Genomic DNA, 21,956 nt, shown 5'->3' with positions numbered 1-21,956 from the left:
CCAGGGTTAGGGCACTGTGTGCAGGAAGATCACAACACTCCTGGTATTAATAGGGATAGGGCACTGTGTGCAGGAAGATCACAATACCCCTGGTATCAGGGTTAGGGCACAAGTTCTAGTCACATTGACTGATCACATTACTTGTTTTGTCAAGCTACCAACTGTTTCCATTTCCCATCCCCCATATACTTTCAGTGGGAACCTTGGTAACATGAATAAATAAGAGGGCAGCCAATAGGAATACATATTCATTCCTAAACTGACCTGAAAAGTGTCAAATTGTATCATTTTCAGTTAGTGCCCACTAACTCCCGTTAGTGGGCACTAACTTGAGTTAGTGCGCACTAATCGGAAAAAACGATTTTTAACGATTTTTTAACTAAAAAATCGTGCCTAACACGATTTTCTTGCCCTGCCACACGATTTCTATCGTTAAGACGATATGGAAAACGATTCACATCCCTACTGATTATTTAGAAAATTCTAACGTGGAGGTAACTGAGAGATCTATTTTGCTTGTGACCTTCTTTTCTGAGCAGGATCTGAGTCTGTTATGAAATTTTACTTCAAGAGTTTAAATGTGTCCTATTTTGGGGGCATGGTCCGAATTTATCCAGACCTAGCCAAAGCTACTCAATTACGTCGCAAAGCTTTCCCAGTAATGCGTCCTAAAGTTCCTGCTTTAGGTGCAAGTTTCTTGATACGATATCCTTGTAAATGCATAATTAAGTTATGTCATAATACTTATATCTTTTTCAGTCCAGAACAGTTGCGGGAGTTCTTGAATGCTAGAGCGACAGGTCCTGTAATTAATTTGTAGATCAAATGTGTGGGTCATATCAAGTGTGTATGGGTAATTCAAGCAGCATTCTCGTATTAATATGTTCTTATTGTCCTTTTCCTCCCTCCCTTTGGTTTCTCTTGGAAAAAAAAAAAGCCTGATTTCTTTTTTTGTTGTTAATCGTATTAGAATTTTCTTTAATATTGTCTCTTAATTTCTATTGCAAAATTTATCTTTGTTATTATTTGTAAAGATGAATAAATAACATATAAACAAATAAAAAAATTCTAAAAATCCACTGTATTTTTGGTTGATTTTATTGCAAGTAAAGTAGTCACTGAGGATCTGAAAAGTGGCAGAGCACTAGGATGTAAACTACGGAATTACTACTTGCAGAATAATTTTATATAGTAATAATACCTAAAATAAAATGATTAGTCTTATTTTTTAAAAATAATTATACACAGAATTGAAGAAAAGGAAATAAAATCATTGACTTTAAGAGTCTAAGACCCTTTTCTTTTTTTAAACATGCAGAGACCCCTTGGTCCCTATCCATGCTGTCCTTAACTTAAACCTTAAGTTAAGAATTAAGTAGAAGGAAAGAATTGGCAGACCATCCCTTGTAGTCACCTCCTGTAAGGATGCCTTGGACTGGTCAGCCAGGCTGCTTAAAAGCGGGCCGAGCACAAGAAGCAATGTGACAGTCTTTTAGTTTGGAGTTTTGTGGGTTCACAGCCTGGTAGCAGGGAAAGAGACATATTCCTAGCACAGTACCTCACGGTCTGGCAGGAGGTGTCTATGAGAGTGGAGACGAGTTTGGGAGAATTTGTCTTTGAGTGGAGGTTCTGTTTTTGGTGTGGAGCCTGGTCCTGCCTCAGGAAGATTTCCCCCTGCCTGCATGAAGGTCAGGTAAAAAAGAACTGGGAGTCCTTGTCTGCACTACAAAGGAGGGACAACGGTGCCTTTTCTTTTCTCAAGAAGAGAGTGACAATTGTTGGGAAGAGAGTTTTGTTCCTGCTTTGGGAGGAAATTCTGCTACCAGTTCTGGTTGGTGAGATGGAGAAAAGATTTTGGATTCAGCAATTTTTGAAGCTCTCTAACCTAGAGGTCCTGTAACATCAGAAGAGACAGGAGATCCAAGCCCACACCAGGAGCCCATTTTGCACCATCTGGAGGGCCAGATCATTTTCCAAGAGCTTGGCATCGAAAAGGTCATTGGCTCAACAATGCAGGGTCTGAGGCCATCAGAACTTTTTGGGATATGCTTTTGTGAACATTGATGGAAGATTTGGTTGCTGGTTGGATTTGAAGTATTTTTTGGTTACAGTAAATTCATTTTGGAGCGCCCAATCCGAGTGTCTCAGAATACAAGTTGTCCTCTACAGCAAGGTCATCCCAAGCCTGAATAGCGTAGAGAAAGAAAACCTAAAGGTGTTGAGAGACTCTGTGTTGGTCCCCACCCTTATGAGTCTAGGGCCCCAGAGATTGAATCCTCCACTCTGTGTTTTCCAGTGGACTGAGTCATTTGAAAAAGGATAAAGGCAGAGAGTTAGGAAGAAAATTGGCCCTGGGGACAACAGTCTGTCCCTGCATTCTGGGAGAGAAGTCTAACATTCAAAAGCCTTTTTTTTTTTTTTTTTTTACATGGCAGGTTATTCCTGCTCCTTTAAGAGCATTTTCATTAATCCAGTATTTCTCAACTTTTTTGGTTGCTCTCTTTCTCTTCTCTCCAATACTTTTAACCAGACCACATCACCCTTAACCAACATAAAAACAGTAAAATTAACTTTTTTAAAATTGCAATGCAATTAAAATGACTTCAAACCAAACATCTCACATCACCACCATCCTATACCACTTCCTTCCTCACCCCCTCCAGTTTGAGAATCACAGTTTTAACTTAAGCCATGAAAAGGATCATTCAGAGTATAAAAGCAGCTCTGAAGGTACTCAGCATTCTGTTTCTTCGTACGTTCTATGTTATCATAGTACTTAAATTAATATTTGAAATCAATATTGATAAACAGAGAGCGCACGCCTAAGAAGTGTTAAGGACCCAAGCTCCAGTCCCATCAGCAACTGGAAATTAGAGTCATTTATCATCTGGATGCCACAGCATGATAGGTGAGTGTAATCAGCTCTTTTTTATGTAGATTATGGTATACAGAAGCTTGGCTTTGATAAAACAGCAATGTGTGCAATAAAATGTACTACCGGGCAGACTTGTGTTTCGAGGCATCAGTTAAATATTGTTCAAAAATGCCAGCTATGGTACAGTGGCACTGCCTTTGAAAATACAAGCTGTTCTTTTTTGTAAATAAAAAAAAAATTGCAGTGGACGGGAGTAAGCAGACATGTATTAATCTAGAGGAGAAGAGATCTAGCAGAAAAAGCGCCAAACTATAATTACTCTCTGACTGTTTCCATTATCTTGGGCAAATTGCTTTATTTCCCTGATACTCTGGGTTTACACTCCTTGGCTTTGGCCTTATCTTATCCTTATACCATCTTTGGGGCTATCACCAGCCATCTTGAAATATATTAAGTATGATTTGCATTTGCATGTGGAACAAACCTCATAAAGCATGAGGATAGAAATTAACGAATTTTGGGTCCGGTTTAAACTACACAGCTTTAATTTGACTTACTAGAAACAGTCAAGCAGCCTCTCCTGCAGAACATGGGAGAAGTTTCACGAAAGTTCCAGGGTGTCTAGGGAGGGGGTCAGTAGCCCCTTCAGCCGGAATATGCTTGCTCAGCAATGCTTAGAACGCATGTGTAAAAGATAAGAACTGTAAAGTGCATAAGAGTCTGCTCCTGGAGGGGAGGGGCATGCAGTTGTACTGAGCCTTTGTCTTAGCTGCATCTTGCTGGCAATAAAAGTCTATCTTTACGGATCAGTTGTCTGGACCTCCTTACTGACTAAAAAGAGACGGTTACATTTGGCAAGCCAGCCAGGAGGTACCGGGGACGCTATTTTAGCCCCCCAGTTGGTCCAGGGGATTTTGTGGCGGAGTGATCCCCCAGACTTGCCTGGTGAGTGGCCACCGCTGAGTTCAGTGATCAGGTATCTGAGGGGGTCATTCCACGGAGATCCTCTGAGACCTTTGGGCTGGTGATCCGGGAAGAAGGCTTTCATGACGATCGGAAGACCCCTGCAGGCGAGTATTATGGGAACAGTAGAAGAAGTGAAGAATAGATAAAGAGTAACCGGTCCATCCCCGGCGGACCGAGGGGGCTTTGATCACACCCCACGCAGTGTGTTAGTAGGAATTACGTTCCGAAGACCACGCGCATAAAAAGGAAAAAATTATAAGTGAAGCATACGATAGTGGGAATAGGTTTCTTGTTGTGTGAAAGAGAATGAATGGCCTCGCAGTTCTAGGCCGGGCTGACCGCGTCCTAGTCGGGGCGATTGTGACCCTTTTGTGTCTGACGGGTACGGACCCCTTACCTATCCGTCTTCCCTTCCCTCCTTTGTCTGTGATTCTATCCTAATGGGAGGGGGCTATTCAACTCCGCTAAAAGCCATGACGGAGCACTATAGTGAAGTGTTTGATAGACAAAAATGTACAAAACCCGGAATGATTCAACGATGCACCCATAGGTGGCCCAGTTTGTGTGTAAATTGGCCTCCGGTAGGAACTTTCGATTTCCAAATGGCCACAAGGGTCCAGAATATAGTTATACGAGAAGGGAATCCGGGTTGCCCTGAAGATATACCGTACATAACTGCTTGGATTGCAATCATTGAGAATCCTCCGTCATGGGCAAAGAAGTTAGTGGAGGGAGCCGCCCTCGTAATGGTGGCTCAGGCGCACAAAATGGGGAACTGGAAGTCCCCATTATTAATTAAGGATTGTAATGTATGTAACTGCTATCTGTGAATTGCAAGCACATGTACCAGGGATTTTTTAATTGTTTTTAATTGCACAAGACTACTATACAACAAATTAATGTACAGTGTTAAGTTAAAATACTGATTTGATTACTGGAGAATGCATTTACTGGTGTTGAAGTTTAGAACTTGATGGCAGTTAAGGGTTAACGGCAGAGATAATTACAGGAGAGAGGAGGGAATCGAGCCAGAGGAAAAAAAAAAAAAAGACGTTGAGCCAGTGCGTAGTGCATTCAATATGGCTGTGCATTTCAATGCTGGCGTTGTTAATCAGAAGTTTTTAGTTTTCTCATATCTTCTATCCCAGTGTCCTCCCTATGCTTATCCTTCTCTCGATACATCCACAGGTTAGTCAATTATTCTCTAATACCATGTTAATTATTGTTCTTACTTGTCTCCTATATATTATCTGTTATTTAAAAGTTACATTGGAACGCATGATAAAGTATGAACTCCCTTTTTCTGACGCAGTTTATTTTGAAGCTGTCTCTGGGAAAATTAGAGGAGAAATGATTAAGAATGGGACCTTTGTTAAAGCTTTGTTAAATATGCAGGGCATAGCAAGCGGCAAGATAAGACAGCTGCAGTTCTGACTGTGGGAATTACAGGATGCCGTTTGTAAAAAAAAAAAAAAAAAAAAAAAACACAGAAAACAAAGACTTAATATTAAAAATTTTGATTCAGTGGTAGTGGCCCACACACACACACACATATATATATATATATTGCAATTATGTTCTTTTACCACTGGTGGGGGCTGGGCTCTGGCTATTACCATATGTTCTTAGTGTTTGCAATGTAATTGATACAAGGCTTCCAAGGGTTTGATCATCACTCCTGCACACCTAAAGCGTCCCCCCTGGATCCTTGCCTGCAGATCCAGGTTGACTTTATTGAATTAACCCAATGCCAAACTTACAAGTATGAAGGAAGCAATGTTTTGCAGCTTCTTAGCCTCGTCAGAATTGATTTGCCTCCAGGCGCAGGTCACCTATTCAATTTCCAGATGGATTGTGATCTTTTCATCGTATTTTGAGATGTATGGGAACAGGGATCAGGAAGAGAAGAAAAGGGCCCGTCCCTGCAACCAGGAACTTAATAATAGAGACCCGACATCCGAAAGAAGCTGCAGAAGGCCGAAGGCTTTGAGGGCATGAGCCTCAGCCAGTTAAAAGCTATAGCAGACCAGGTATGTGGAAATAGAGAAGTGGAAGAGAAAAGAGAGAAGCAAGTAGAGACATGAAGGAGAAAGTGACTGTTAGCCGCCGCTCTCGAGGACACGCGGACGGGAAGGAGCCAAGACAATGGCAGACCGCGAAGAGGAGGGGGAACAAGACCCCCCCTTTGGGAAAGAATCAGTGTGCGTACTACAAAAATGAAGGCCATTGGAAGAGAGACTGTGAAGAATGGCAAAAGAAATACGGGAGCCCTGCAGTGAATACTAACGACAAAAATGGACCTGCACCGACACAAAGGGGCCGAGGAGGAAGGAGATCGGACAACCCCCACTGGCAGATGGCGGGGGAGGCGACAAGGAGCATACAGCCTGAAGAGACCGGGAGGGAAGAATCCCCACTGACCCTCTGGTGGAGATCCACGAGGTAACACAACAAAAATCAGGGGCCTGTTGGACTCAGAGGCCAACGATCTGTCATGACTGCACCAATCGGCCCCCCCGACGAAAGAGACTGTTTCTATAGTGGGTGCCTTAGGTCAGGTACTCACTGCCCCTCTGCAGAAAGAATGAAGTATACAAGTAGGCGGGACCATGGTATCCCTTATCGGATGGAACCTGCTGTGTAAGCCTCAGACCACATTGAGATTTCAACCAACAGGGGAAGTTAAAGCCTCCTTCGGGGACCATCCAGTGATACTCATCTGTCCCCTCCAAGAAGAATGGAGACTACATCTTCCCATAGTCGAACGAACCATCGAACATCGATATGAAAACAACACCCCCCTCAACAAAAACGAAGACAACTGATGGATAGTGTACCCCAAGTATGGTTCGAACAGAACCCGGGAGGAATAGCTATCGACGCTACCCACATATGGATAGAGATGAAACAGAATGCACAGGTGATTAATCAACCTCAATACCCCATTCCATATATGGCCAGGCAAGGAATCCAGATACATCTGCAGAGACTGTACGACTTGGGCATTCTCCGACGAATCTGATCTGCTTGGAACACCCCTTTGTTGCCCGTAAAGAAACCTGGATCTGATGATTATCGACCAGTACAAGACCTACGGAAAGTGAATAGTCAAGTAGAAGATCTAGTAGCCCTCGTGCCAAATCCATATTCAATCTTGGCTCAAGTCTCTCCTGCATCAAAGTGGTTCAGTGTCATTCATCTCAAAGATGCCTTCTTCTCCGTCCCGGTGGCGGAGGAATGTCAGAAGATTTTTGCTTTCACATGGGAAAATGCACCTACTGGAATAAAGCAGCAGTACACATGGACTCGTTTGCCTCAAGGGTTTAGGCACTCACCTACGCTGTTCGGTGAGCAACTGGCAAAAGACTTGAAGATGTACCAAGTCATGTATGGGCCAGTAATACAATACGTGGATGATCTTCTGGTGTTTCGAGAGACGTACCTCGAATGTGAAGTATCCACTCTTCAGCTGCTAAAGACGTTGTACTCAAAAGGATATCGTGCAAGTAAAAAGAAAGCGCAAATCTGTGAGTTGGAAGTAGAATATTTAGGCTTCCAAATACGTGGAGGAACCCGTTGTCTGGGAATTTCTCGCACCAGTTCAATACGAGGTCAACCTGTACCCACTTGTAAGAAGGAACTCCGAGCGTTCCTTGGAGCTGCAGGATACTGTAGACTGTGGATTGCTAACTATGCAGTTATGGCCCAACCCCTGTACGACAAGTTGCGGGGTAAGGAATCAGAGTCTCAAACTTTTCAATGGGAAGGACACGAGCTAGCAAGCTTACGTCAATTAAAAGAAGCCTTAATTGAACCACCTGCTTTAGGATTGCCAGATGTAATGAAACCATTCCATCTATTCGTCGATGAAAAGAAAGGAATGGCCATTGGGGTATTGACTCAAACTCTAGGCTCATGGGAGCGACCTGTTGCATATCTCTCAAAAGGAATGGACAATGTTGCAAAAGGATGGCCTGGTTGCCTTCAAAGCATTGCGGCTGCATGCTTACTAATTCCAGAAGCAGTCAAATTAACTTTTGGTCAAACTCTGAACGTAACAACTCCCCACACCATTCAAGGACTGCTAGAGACCCATGGACCAAAATGGATGACTAATTCACGTCTCGTCAAGTATTAAGCCTTACTGTGTGAAACACCTGAAATTCAAATACAAGACAGCAAAAACTTGAACCCGGCCACTCTTATGCCGGCACCTGAACCAGTTGCCCATGATTGTGAAGAAGTCATGACTACAATACATTCCAGTAGACCAGACCTGAGGGATCAACCCTGGCAAGGAGCTTGGACTTTATTAACTGATGGGAGCAGCCAAATCATTCATGAGATACGTTCTGCTGGATATGCTGTTGTATCCGAAGATGAAATCGTTGAGGCTCAACCTCTTCCCCCAGGAACGTCTGCACAAAAAGCTGAACTAATTGCCCTTACTCGAGCTCTGCAGTTGGCAGAAGGAAAACTGTAAATATCTATACAGACTCTAAATATGCCTTTCTTACAATTCAAGTGCATGGAGCATTATAGAGGGAAAACAATTGAACAATGCATCAGAAGTACGTGAATTACTAGACGCAGTTTGGCTACCTCGCAAGGTGGCTGTAATACATTGCAAAGCACACACCAGGAAATCAAACCCTATTGTCAAGGAAATCAGAGAGCAGATGAAGCAGCAAAAAGGGGCAACTCGGGAACCCTTCCAAGCAGTATTAATTGCATCGAATCATCAGGCTTCAGGCAGTCCTGGAGCTCATCACCAACGACTGCTTTCACTCTTAAACTCTGGGCAAAACAAAATACCAAAATTATGACTGCAGTGTACCAGAATAGATTGGTTTTAGATTATCCTCTGGCCCAGGAAGGAGGGTTTGTGGAACATTTAACCTCTCCAATTGTTGTTTACAGGTAGATGACCAAAACAAGGTTATCCAAGACATCACTGATCGCATGGTCAAGATGGCACACGTCCCTGTCCAGCAGTGGAATAGTGCTTGGGACTGGACCAATGGATTCCGTGGTTGGTTTTCCATGATCGGTGGATTTAAGAGCTTGTTTGTTATCCCAGCCAGTTTAATTCTGTTTTGTCTTTTAGGACCCTGAATTATTCCTTTCTTGCTCAAACCGCCTTCGTCAGGTGATGAAGGACATTGCTGAACGCAAAACAGCCACGCAGCTCCTGTCACTGTACATGTATTCCTCTGAGCCTATAGAACCTGTTTAACCATCCTCATGTTTTATCCTGGGCCATCTTCCCATACATGACAAGTTCGGGCTACAAAGGGGGGTGGAGCCATTAGGGCCCATCCGTCTCAAACCCGTGAAGAAACCATCGGACTGTTTGGGAAATTAGGGCCCCCTGAGAACTCAAATTGCTAATTTTTCTTGTTTCTGTTTCTTTCAGCTCCACAGTTGCGTTGTGATGGTGTGATACTTTTCATAAAGAATGATAAGTATCAAAGGGGGGAATGAAGGGGTCTGAACGCTTCAACCTGACAAAGGACTTCATGTACCAGAATTCCCTGCTTCATGACGGGTTTACTTACAGTCTGCAATACAGCTGTAATTAGGACATTGAGAAACTCTCTGTCAGCACATTGCACATTTTCATTTTTTTGGCTTCGCTGTTCTTATTCTCTGATAAGCTTTCACTGCTGTAACCTAGATTAGAACAATGGATGTATTATGTGATGGGCTGTATTACTGCAGACTCGCGAATTCCTTTCCAGAACTGCAAGTCCCAGCAGCCTCTCCTGCAGAACATGGGAGAAGTTTCACGAAAGTTCCAGGGTGTCTAGGGAGGGGGTCAGTAGCCCCTTCAGCCGGAATATGCTTGCTCAGCAATGCTTAGAACGCATGTGTAAAAGATAAGAACTGTAAAGTGCATAAGAGTCTGCTCCTGGAGGGGAGGGGCATGCAGTTGTACTGAGCCTTTGTCTTAGCTGCATCTTGCTGGCAATAAAAGTCTATCTTTACGGATCAGTTGTCTGGACCTCCTTACTGACTAAAAAGAGACGGTTACATAATAACATATCCACTGTAAAAACAGTTGCAGTCGGGAAGGCTGATCCAGTCCTAGTTTTTGCCCATGGCTCGGATGGACTTGCAAAAATTGAAATTACAAGTCAATGCACGCAATGGGGGTGGGGGTTTGATTTTGGACAGGTATCAGTCCTCAAGACCTTAGTGACAGAATTCAATAGGTTACCAACCTATTCCAACTCTGCTTCTTTAAGCTTTTACTACAAAAAAATTATTTCAAGTCTACCAAAAAATGTATTTTTGAATCTAGCAGCATGCATGGTGTGTAGGATTTTGCCAACTGGCTCCAGAATTTTAGGACAAGTTGGTACAATCCTGATGTTACACCCAATGCATGCAGGGGCTTTTGGTTCTGATTTCCCTATTGTTGTCCCTAAGAAAAGCAGCCCATCTTCCCTTTGGGGAGGAAGTGGAAGGAGCGGTCCAGAGTTCGGAAACAATGATGAATTAATTATCCCATGGATTTTCTGGTACAGTGTGAAAAGGCATTCAGCAAATCAGCACTTGTAATGGGTCTGATAGGTGGAGTCGCCTGCCAATTTGTTGCTTTCTCCAGGGGAAGAGGCAGCAGAATACAGATTTTAGTCTGTCAGGTGGCCTTTCATCTGACAGTTTATTTCAGATTGCTTTCCAAAGTGGTTTCACTCTGGGATGCGGGACTCACTTGTTAATGCCTGTGGCAGAGGACTGCTTTGGCACTCTTTGCTCTGCTAATTCATGGATAGAAATAGGACCCTAGGAAAAACAAGATTAAGAAGTCCTTCTTTGCAGTGGGGGTTAAAAATCAGGAATTGATCAACCTGTCCTGAAAACCTGTAGCCAGGTGGCAACCCTAACGACATGTAGCAAAAATAAAATGTTAACGAGTGATTTCCTCTCTTACCGGTGTTATAAAATCAGAGTATGCTGTAAAGTAGATGGTATTGATTTGCTGCAGTTTCTCTGCAAGGCATTTGCGCAAGGACAAGGAAACTTTTGAACAACCTCCAGGTGCCGTTGAGCATATGAATAGAGCTCACTATTTTTCTGGCCATTTTATAGCACGTGACCTGGGCTAGAGAATAAAAATGATAAACTTTTGAATGTTAGCTGAAAGAGTTGCCGATTGTTTTGTTTTTTGTGTGTGTGTGTGTGTGCAGCGGGTGCAATCCTTTCGGTGCTAGCAGAATAACTGGTAAGAAATATCAACTCCAGGACTCTTTAAGAAGACGTCTTTTTTTTTAATCTTTGGTAAACAGTACATAGGCAGGGAGTCTGAAAAGAATGCATAATGCATTTTGCCTGTGTGAGCCGTATTTGGCTGTGCGGTGCCCCTTTCTGTGAGGCGCCCTAGCCTGAGACTCCTGGCGCATGATGTGTGGAGAGGAAAGGAATGCTAGAATCCAAGGAGGCCCTCTTACGGGGGGCGATGAATTGCCAGGGTGAGGAAACCGTGGCAGGCAGGAAGGAGAAAGACTGCCATCGTGTGGCCACCTCGTGCAGCTCCATGACATCCGTAGATAACAGGGAGGGCCCTGCATGCAAGGCATTTTCCTTTCAGGCACAAAATGAGAGAAAACCCTTAGTTACGCTACATCAGTGGTACCCAGTCCTCTCCTATCCAGTCAGGTTTTTCAGGATTGCCACAAGGAATATGCATGAGATAAGATTTGCTACCCTGAGCTCTCCAATGTATGCATATTCGTTATGGATATCCTAAAAACCTGATTGGTTAGGTGCGCCTCCGGGAGAGGTTAGGAAATACTGCTCTACATTGATCTGAAACCCTATGAATTAGGGAATGGAACAAGCCTTCTCTGACCTGGGTCAAATATGCAAATATTTCACTCACACTTACTGAATTGATTGGTGTCTGATCTGACTTGGTTCATATCAGATTCTGATATTTCTTTACTAAAACAATTTGGATTAGCTAAGATGTCTTAGAATTATGTGCAGATTTTGAATTATTAAATGTGTTTGTGCTTCAAACACGTGCAAATATTCAAATCTGAACCGGGTTCTAAAAGATCAGTGGCTCCTCTTCCTCCTGTGTGCTACAAATATTTTTTGTCAAGCCATAAAGAATATTTTTTTTCCAAACATCTCCTCAATGTCTGCTTACAACACTTGCTATTTTGGGTCTTTGGGTCCCTTCAGTGGCCATAAAATGTATTTGGGTAACTCAAGGTCTTTGTCATGACCATTTGTCCTTTTATTCAGAATTAAAACATGATAGTTTTAGAAAAAGCAATCTCAGCAATTCTTTTACAATACTGTGGTAAAGTTTGCTATTCAATTTATAGTGAATTTTAATTTTGTCATGTAGGTAAGAGAGAAAGGGAGTCTGTGGACCTATAATAGAAACCCATAATAAACCATTTTTAGAACCTGATTTACTAAGGCTTTTCTCCCTCAATCAGTGAAGGGTTGAAGAATGGGATTAAACTGTACTGCGTGGCAGTGACAACTCTAAACACCTCACTGGGCAGTCTGGATGGGGCCATTTTGGTCTTTGTCATCATTTAGTAAGATTTCACCCCAACTGGTTTTGGGTTCCAGGAGGTGAATAGCATCCAAATTACAGGTGAATGGTGGTAGGATTTTTTTTAATTGTTTAAAGTTTTCTTTGAATAATAGTTGAAGTTAATTTTTAAGATATGGGGCAATGGGCCTTGTGGTTTTTTAGAACGGAAGCAAGAAACAAAAGCAAAATTGTGGCGTTGAAACACTGAAAGATTGGGAGCGCCAGGGTGACCGTCTTGGTGGTAGGTTTTTTCAATTTCCTAAAGTTGTTGTGAAGATGAGTGGAATTTAATTTTGAAGAAATAGGGGCAATTCTTTGAGGGTTTTTTTCTAGAAGAAGGTGAAAAATAAAGGTGAAACTGTTGAGAAGTTTTTTCTGTCTTCTGTGTGGAAGGATTAAGATGAAATGAAGGTTGAGGTTTGTATATGGGTGCCAACAGGATATTTGACGCACATATTTTTGATTAAAAAGAAATCTTTTGGGAAAAGCAGTATTTTTGTAAAATAATGATAAATGTTTGTTATTGGAATGTTATTTTTGTAGAGAGGATACATTTGGGTGAATTGCTGGAGAAGATCATTGAAGATGGGTGTTAGTACTGATTTACACTATGCTCTCCTGAAGAAGCCTATTGAATGGTGAAACATGTTGGGAGTATAAAAGGAAGCAATGATTCGTGTTGAAATAATGTTATAAAGAGGGAGTGTAAAGATTGGGTTGAACAACGCTATAGAGATTCTTTATAAAAGTTTAAAATGTATGTATGTGTGTTTGAATGGTTGTTTTAATAATTGTGATGTTCTTTGGAAATTTGATATTGACTCTATGTATCCGATGAAGAAAAAATATTGTAATATTTTTGAAGTGTTTGATAAACATTTTTTGTATACAATTAAATTTTTCTAATTTATGTCACTATTTATGGTATAATGTGTTAAAATATGTGATATATTTTTATAAATTGCCAGGATTGTGAACCTTGTAGAATACCAGAATTCAGCAAAACCAATTTTATATAACCCAATATTACTATGAATGTCTAAAGGGTTTGAAGACAGGGAGTCCCTCCGTTAGCGTTGGGCAGTTGCAGACACAAATTCAGTCTGACATGGAAGAAGGCCTCCATCATCTCCTCAGAATGGTCTACGAAGCCTTTGACACATTGGCAAGGATGTCAGCAGTGGTTATAGTGGTCCACAGAATCGCCTGGCTCTGGGCCAGTGTAATTCAGGAGGACATACATGAGAAACTGGCCGACCTTCCTTGTAGAGGGGATAATCTCTTTGGAGACAGGCTTACTGTGAAAGTGACAAAGGGTTGGTTTCAGATAGCCTTCAGTCATGACACAAGTAAGGGTCCGAAGATCAAGTCTTGTGTCATGATGACTCAAACTGCACCTTAACACCACACAAGCTACACATTTACACAATATACTGTGGGGTAGATTTTATAAATTTGCGTGAGTGCGTACTTTTGTTCGCGCACCAGGCGCGAACAAAAGTACGCTGGATTTTATAAGATACGCGCGTAGCCGCGCGTATCTTATAAAATCTGGGGTCGGCGCGCGCAAGAGGGTGCACATTTGCGCAACTTGCGCGTGCCGAGCCCGGCGCGCGCTGCCTGTTCCCTCCGAGGCCGCTCTGAAATCGGAGCGGCCTCGGAGGGAACTTTCTTTCCAGCACCTTCCCCTCCCTAACCCACCCCCCCGGCCCTATCTAAACCCCCCCTACCTTTGTTGGCAGATTTACGCCTGCTTTCAGCAGGCGTAAATCTGCGCATGCCAGCGGGCTGCTGGCGCGCCATCACCCGACTCGGGGGCTGGTCCGGAGGCCTCGACCACGCCCCTGGTACGGCACCACGCCCCCAGTCCCGCCCCGAACTGCCCCCTGACCCCGGACACGCCCCCTCCCCACCCCTTTTACGAAGCCCCGGGACTTACGCGCGTCCCGGGGCTATGCGCGCGCCGGCGGCCTATGCAAAATAGGTGCGCCGGCGCGCGAGTGCCCTGCTCGCATAAATCCAGCCGGATTTACGCACGCAAGGCTTTTAAAATCCGGCCCTGTGTGCGGCACCAACCTACTGGCCATATCACATATAGGCCCATGGAAGCAGGACTTACCTATGATTTTGCAGAGTGAAGACGGCAACAAGAGCCAATAGTGAAGGTCCCAAGTAATGAATTTCTTCTTTAGCTCTTGCTGTATTCCTTTGCAGCATACACTGAACATTCAGTTCTATGGGCTATGCCATATGCTCTTGCCTGCTAAATTAGTGGCAAGTTGGACTGTGCAAGGGAGTGGACTGGGAGGGAACTTTTTTATCTCCCTACCTAGCCTTCCTTCCTTTTCCCCTCTTCTCTCTGACCCCTAAACCTACCCTATCATAATTTCTGTTATAACTCATACCCGCGGCCGGCCGCAGCTAGCCCCTCCTACCTCTCCTGCCTGCTCCCGGGCTGCCGTCGGCGTGCGGGTAAGGGGAGCCCCCCCCCGGCGTAGGCCGCTGACCTCCTCTGCGGTGCCGACTGACGGTCCTGGCCGCACCCTGATGGTGTTCTCAGCGGGGGGGCGGGGGACACGCCCCCAGCCTCCTCTTCGCAGCATGGCCATGCTGCTGTGCTTCCGTCCTCGGCCTGCCCTCTCCTAGGCACGCGGCCCCGCCTCCTGCCTGCTCTTAAAGGGCCATGATGACTAATTGCCTGCAGCTGCCTAAATTGAGGTGGAGAACCTGGGAGTATATAGGGAGACTTCCTCTTCCTGTCCTTTAACTTGGCAACGAGTCTGCTCGCTTCGGTGAGTCTCCTAGTGCCTTGCATTCCTGGTTCCTTCATCTTCTTGAACGATTCTTTGATGTGTGACTTCGGACTGGCAAGCGGCGACTCTCTGGTACTCGACCTTGGACTTCTTCGACGGACCATTCACCTTCAAGGGCCCACCTAAGTCCCAGCGGCCCGGGTCCCTACAGGCTCCTCCGGGGGGGGGGGGGGGGGAGGGGGCATGGGCTTCCAGTGGCGAAGACCCGACTGGCCCTTGCACCAACTCCACGCCTCTTCGACCTCTCAAAGGTCTACCTAAGTCTCAGCGGCCCGGGTCCCTACGGGCTCCTCCCAGGGGGACCGCGGGCTTCCAGCGGCGAAGAACCGGCCAGCTCCTATTTCGATTCTGCCTTGCCACCCGATGGGGGAACCCGAGGAGCCATCTCCTCAGGTGTACCAACTCCCCCTCGGTCCAAGGATTCACATGTCTCCAGGTCATAACAATTTCTTTTGTTTTAGAACTTACCCGCTCCTCCGAGTGTAAGTTCTGCACGGTGGCCGGTTGCCAGCACGCAGGGTGCTGGCAACCAGGCGTGCCAGCAATCAGGGCGATTGCTACAGTACAACTAATGTTATAGATAAAAGCAGAATGGAGAGTGCAGCATGAAGGCAGCAAGACCAGGTGAAGACCCAGCAGCATGGAGGCAGGAGGGCTAGGAAGAGACCCAGTAGCATAGAGACAGGAGGGCCAGAAGGAAACCCAGCAGCATGGAGGTAGGAAGACCAGGAGGAGACCCAGCAGCATGGAGGCAGCAGCAGCAGGAGCTGAGATGAGAGGACACAGCAGCAGCATGAAGGCAGCAACAGCAGGAGCTTAGATGAGATAACGCACCAGCATCCGGAGCAGGAAATGAGACATGATGAGAAGGGGCAGCAACTAGACCGTGAATGCAGGCTGCATCAAAAAGGATGGAATACGGGTAGAGCATTGAGGAGGGCTTTATAGTTAGGCTGCTGGACCACAATGGCTGGCACAGGAATTCTGTAGTGAGGACGAGCCCAGCAGGCTTCTTCCATCTCGCCGGCACAGGAACTCTGTACAGAGACTTGCCAGGCTTGTCCTACAAGTGTCATTCTTCAGCTTTAGAGGCCAGGTCTTATAGATCTACGTGGCCCCTTACCACATTGTGGCTTGCCACTTGGGGGGTGCAATGATTTGGAGGGCCTACCCCTTGGGCATCCTGGGGACTGCTGCTGGGTGTGGACTCAACTGATGCTGGGGATGAACCAGATGGCTGCTCAGGCATCTTTTGCAGGATCTGCGTGAGCACATTTGTCATGCTGTTCATAGCTCATTCAACTCATTCAACTCATTCAACGCCTCAAGGAAATTGGCGTCACAGACAATGCCCTTCTCTGGTTCCAGTCTTACCTACACGACAGGAGCTATAGTGTAAAAATCGGTTGCAATGAATCCAAACCTGTCAAGCTATCACAAGGAGTACCACAAGGCTCATCCCTCTCCTCAACCCTTTTTAACATCTACCTCATACCCCTCTGCCTACTGCTCTCCAAGCTGGGCTTCCAGCACTTCATTTATGCAGACGACGTGCAGATACTCATACCCATAACTGACTCTATCACTAACGCAATGAAGACTTGGAAATCTGCTCTATCTGAAATAAACAAATTACTCACTGACAACTTTCTGGCACTCAACACCAACAAAACCGAAATACTCATCCTCTCTCCCCCCAACATTCCCACACTAAGCCTTTCTTCCCTCTCACCACCAGGCTGCCCACCCACCCAATTTGTCCGCAGCCTTGGCATATGGATAGACAACCATTTTAACCTCAAAAAATTCATCTCTAACACTATTAAGAGTGGATTCTTCAAGCTCCACACCTTGAAGAGAATTAAACCACTACTACACACTTCTGACTTCCGAACAGTACTGCAGGCCATGATCCTATCCAAACTGGACTACTGCAACGCTATCCTCCTAGGCCTCCCAAAAAATACCCTTCAACCGTTGCAGCTCCTACAGAATGCTGCCGCCCGCATTCTCACAAACACTCACCGTTATGACCACATCACCCCAGTTCTTCAATCCCTGCACTGGCTCCCAGTAACCTCCAGGATTATCTATAAATCCCTCACCCTCATACACAAAGCCATTCACAACCAAGACATGCACTGGTTCCCTGAACATCTCCATCTCCACAACACAACAAGACCTACTAGAAAACAGCACCAAGCCAAACTCCTGACTCCCTCCCCCAAAGTCATCAAACATGCCACGATCAGAGATAGATCATTCATCATAGCAGGCACTTCCCATTGGAACAATATGCCACCCCACCTACGCCAGGAACCCTGCCATAAAAAATTCAAACAGAATCTTAAAACCTGGCTCTTCAAACTAGCATACCCTGACTAACCGTCTACTCCCATAGATACACACCCTACCCTCACGCCCCCCACTGACTGACACGACCTATTGAAATTAACCATGATCCTCATCCATTCCCATTCCCATTCCTCCAACCCCACTCCCATTCCTCCAACTCTCCCTCATCCTCCTCCCCTCTCACCCTCCAAACCCTCCACCCTCACCCTCCCCACCATCCTACCACCTGATCTAACCACATATATTCCCTGGCATCATGTGAATAATTAAAATGTAAATATAGTTATTGTGAATATAGTTAATGTGAATATACTTAAAATATGTGAACATGTAACCACCTTTCAAGTTGAATTAATTGCCTCAATGTTTCCTCCTCCTATAAATTTATTGTAAAGCCTGTTGCTATGTTATGTTACATTGTGAACCGAGGTGATGTTTTTAACGTGCCCCGGTATATAAAAAACCCTTAAATAAATAAATAAAATAAATAATAGCTACAGTGAGCATCAAGACATTCTGGGATTGCGCTGCTGTTTGCTGTTGCAGGATCTGGTTTTTCCTGTTGAACTCCTCATGAGGTGCACTAGTTCTGCCCGTATCTGTCTGAGGTGTTGCCCATGGCTCCTTTGCAGCTGGTCCAGCTGCAAAGGAGCCATGGGGAACACCTCAGTCATGCATGGACTCTTCTGGTGGCGGAGATGTTGATGGTGCAGGTGCTAGTTGTGGTCCTGGGATTTCAGCCTCCAAATTTGGCATGAGTGAGCTTGTGTGCTCCTCCTGCCGAGGGCATGGTAGTTCTGGCTGGTGCTGTAGTGTGCTTGTTTGAGGTTCAGCAGAGGCTTGTATCCTCCATGAAGCCTGTCAGGGAGACACTGAATGGGCTGCCAGAACCCAGGGGGTGTCAGCCTGTATCAGCTGCTGCTGCTCCTTCTCGCTGACCTGGGTCTGGGCATCCATGTCGAACAGCCTCTGCAGAAGGGGTGATGCACTGCTGGTTCCTGGGGCTTGCTGGCTGGTCCCCGGGGCTTCCTGGCTGGGACTGGCAGCTTCGTGGGCGAGAGCTGTGGAAACAAAACATAAGACATAAGCACCAATGCCAGCAAGTAGGTTTTTTTTCATTTGGCATCAGAGGTGCACTTTGATTCTTAGCATTGTGAGCATCTTATGCCAAATGATAGGGATGTGAATCGTTTTAGGACGATTAAAATTATCGTCCGATAATTTTAATATCGTCTTAAACCGTTATGGAACACAATACAATACAGATTCTAACGATTTATCGTTATAAATCGTTAGAATCGTGAGCCGGCACACTAAAACCCCCTAAAACCCACCCCCGACCCTTTAAATTAAATCCCCCACCCTCCCGAACCCCCCCCCCCAATAACTTAAATAACCTGCGGGTCCAGCGGCGGTCCGGAACGGCAGCGGTCCGGAACGGGCTCCTGCTCCTGAATCTTGTCGTCTTCAGCCGGCGCCATTTTCCAAAATGGCGCCGAAAAATGGCGGCGGCCATAGACGAAAAAGATTGGACGGCAGGAGGTCCTTCCGGACCCCCGCTGGACTTTTGGCAAGTCTCGTGGGGGTCAGGAGGCCCCCCACAAGCTGGCCAAAAGTTCCTGGAGGTCCAGCGGGGGTCAGGGAGCGATTTCCCGCCGCAAATCGTTTTCGTACGGAAAATGGCGCCGGCAGGAGATCGACTGCAGGAGGTCGTTCAGCGAGGGTTCCGGCGCCTCGCTGAACGACAAAAGACAGAAACACAACAAAAGACAGACACAACAAAAGACAGACACAACAAAAGACAGACACAACAAAAGACAGAAAGATAAACTGGACAGAAAGATAAACTGGACTAACAAACAAAAACTTTCACTCCAACAAAGAAGACAAAAGACCTAATGGGAAACAGATGGCAACAAAAAACAGGACAACTCACTCAGGTAATCAGCAAAAACCCCTCTAGACTCCAACTAAGCAACAAACCTCCTCTCCTCTCTCTCCAATGCCTGACATATCCTCAAAGAGGCAGGTGCAGGATGCCTGCATATATAAACTGAAAAAATAATGCAGCAAGCACTAATTTATGCTAGACAAGATGATGCAACGCGGCATGTGATGTCACAACGCGGCATGCATTACTTAGCTTTGCGATGCCACATGCTGCAAATTTCCCTAACCACGCCCCTTTTTATCATGGGCACTATTTTTGATATATTTATAGTGAAATGATGAATCTAGGTCTTAATAAGAAATCTGAAAAACTAAAAGAAAATCGCTACTTAGTAAGATAGCCGGATAACTAATGTTTGAAGACTAAGTAGCACTTTTTAAGACTTATCCGGTAAAGCCGCCACTAAGCCGAATAATTGACGCACATCTGCATGTGCATATTTGTGCTCCTAATTTTAATCATTTACACCAGGAAGTTTACTTTGTGTATTTTTCTTAGCACTTGTCAGCTTCCACATGTGTAAATTATCAAATTTTATAACAAGTGTGCATGAAGGAAAATACCAGTTTTACCAATTAGTCCACGGGTTTGCCCAGACTATCTCCAGATCATCAAGACCCCCCTGGTTTTCAGCCTGCACTCCCCCCAGTTTACCCAGACCCCTCACACAGTCGGTATTTAGCTATAAAGAATTTTATCTTGACTTACATCAGATAATTTGCAGGTGTATATATATGCAGGTAACAGCCGTAAATGCGTCGCTTTGGCAGGTTATAAAATAGCACCTTCTATCTATCTATCTATCTATCTATTTATTTATTTATTTGCACATGTTCTCATTTTTTGGGCTCTCTCTCTCATAACATTCCATAAATACAATGCTAACGACACCACTCTGAAGATGGAACATATCAAATCATCTTCCTTGCCGGTCGCTTTGCATGATCCTCTGCCACCTCCCATTGGTCTTTTGGTGGAACCCTTAGAAGCTTCTTCTCTTCAATCCACTCTTATGGTGAGATCTCCTTTTTGTCTTCTGGAAGACTGCAGGCACACGAGGAACTTCAGTCATCTTTTACAAATAGAAAAGACTCTTGTTGCTCTTCTTGTAAAGTTACAAAACTTCCACTTGCTCCCCAAACAACTTCTCCAGTGCAGTTAACTGCTTTTTTTTTAATTCTGTGAAGTGTAACATCAATCCTCCATCCTTTCTTCAAAAGTAGAAAGAGTCTACTCAAAATGTTCTTATTTATTTAACTCATTCATAGACGGCCTCCCCAGCCTTAAGAAATTGTTCAAAGAGGTGTATAATTATAAAAAAATGTTGTCACATGGTGGTCATAATACAAACAATAAAAAAAGAATAATAATAAAAACAAATAACCTATACAAGAAACATAATAAAATAAACTAAATCCTGCTTAAAGATATCTAAACTGCCAGCAATGAGAACTCTCACCAAATAGCCACTAACAAATTAAATACCAGGAAAGGGAAAGGTTTTAAGGTGCTTTCTAAAAGACTCCAAAGACAATTCCTATCTAATTAAATTGGGAAGATGATACAAAAACCAAAAATAAATAAATAAATAAATAAAGGTTAGGGCCTGCTAAAGAAAACATTCAGGCCCTACTCCAAACTCCATCCACCTCCTTAAAAGACAGTACTTGAAATAATGCCTCCTTGCCTAGACCACGGACAATGAAATGACAAAAGTGCTGTAAATTTAAAAGATTATAGTATTTTCAAAATTAAAACTGTCAGAATAAATTATCTTTTAAACTCTATAGTACAAATAAATGCTTATCCTGTATGAGATGCCAAATGTAAACACACTTATGTAAATCAGTAGTGTGTTTCAGTTCTCCTGGAGGCTGAAAGAATAAATTAAATGTTGATAAATAATGATGCTATATACACTATCTTTCACAGCAATTTTGAGATCATTTTGTAACATTGCACATAATAGATACATAAATTACACCAATTTTCAAAGTAGACTTATGCACATAAATCCACTCTGAAATTTATCCTGGCTAAACTACATGCACACAATTATACATGCTGTTTAGTGTGTATAGTTTGCAGGAAAGAATTTACATGCATAGGAGTGAAATAATTGCCATGCTGGGTCAGACCGAGAGTTCATCAAGCCCAGTATCCTGTTTCCAACAGAGGCCAATCCAGGTCACAAGTACTTGACAAGTGTTGCAGTCCCGGTCGCTAAGCTAGCGACCAGGTCCTTACCTGCTCTCCGGGCCCTCCTACCGCGCCGGGAGCCGCGAATCCCGAGGCCTGCCTGGCCGCATGGCAGCGGCGTCTCCATGAGGGAGACGCCGCCGAGGCCCGAAATTGACTCCTCCCCCTGCTGGGGAACGCGCGCGCGAGGCCCGGGGTTTTGTAGGTCCAGCACCCGGAAGTGCTGAACTGCCCTCT

The sequence above is a fragment of the Rhinatrema bivittatum genome, chromosome 2, assembly GCF_901001135.1.
Source record: "Rhinatrema bivittatum chromosome 2, aRhiBiv1.1, whole genome shotgun sequence".
NCBI classification, from domain to species: domain Eukaryota; kingdom Metazoa; phylum Chordata; class Amphibia; order Gymnophiona; family Rhinatrematidae; genus Rhinatrema; species Rhinatrema bivittatum.
This window is presented reverse-complemented; position numbering follows the sequence as displayed.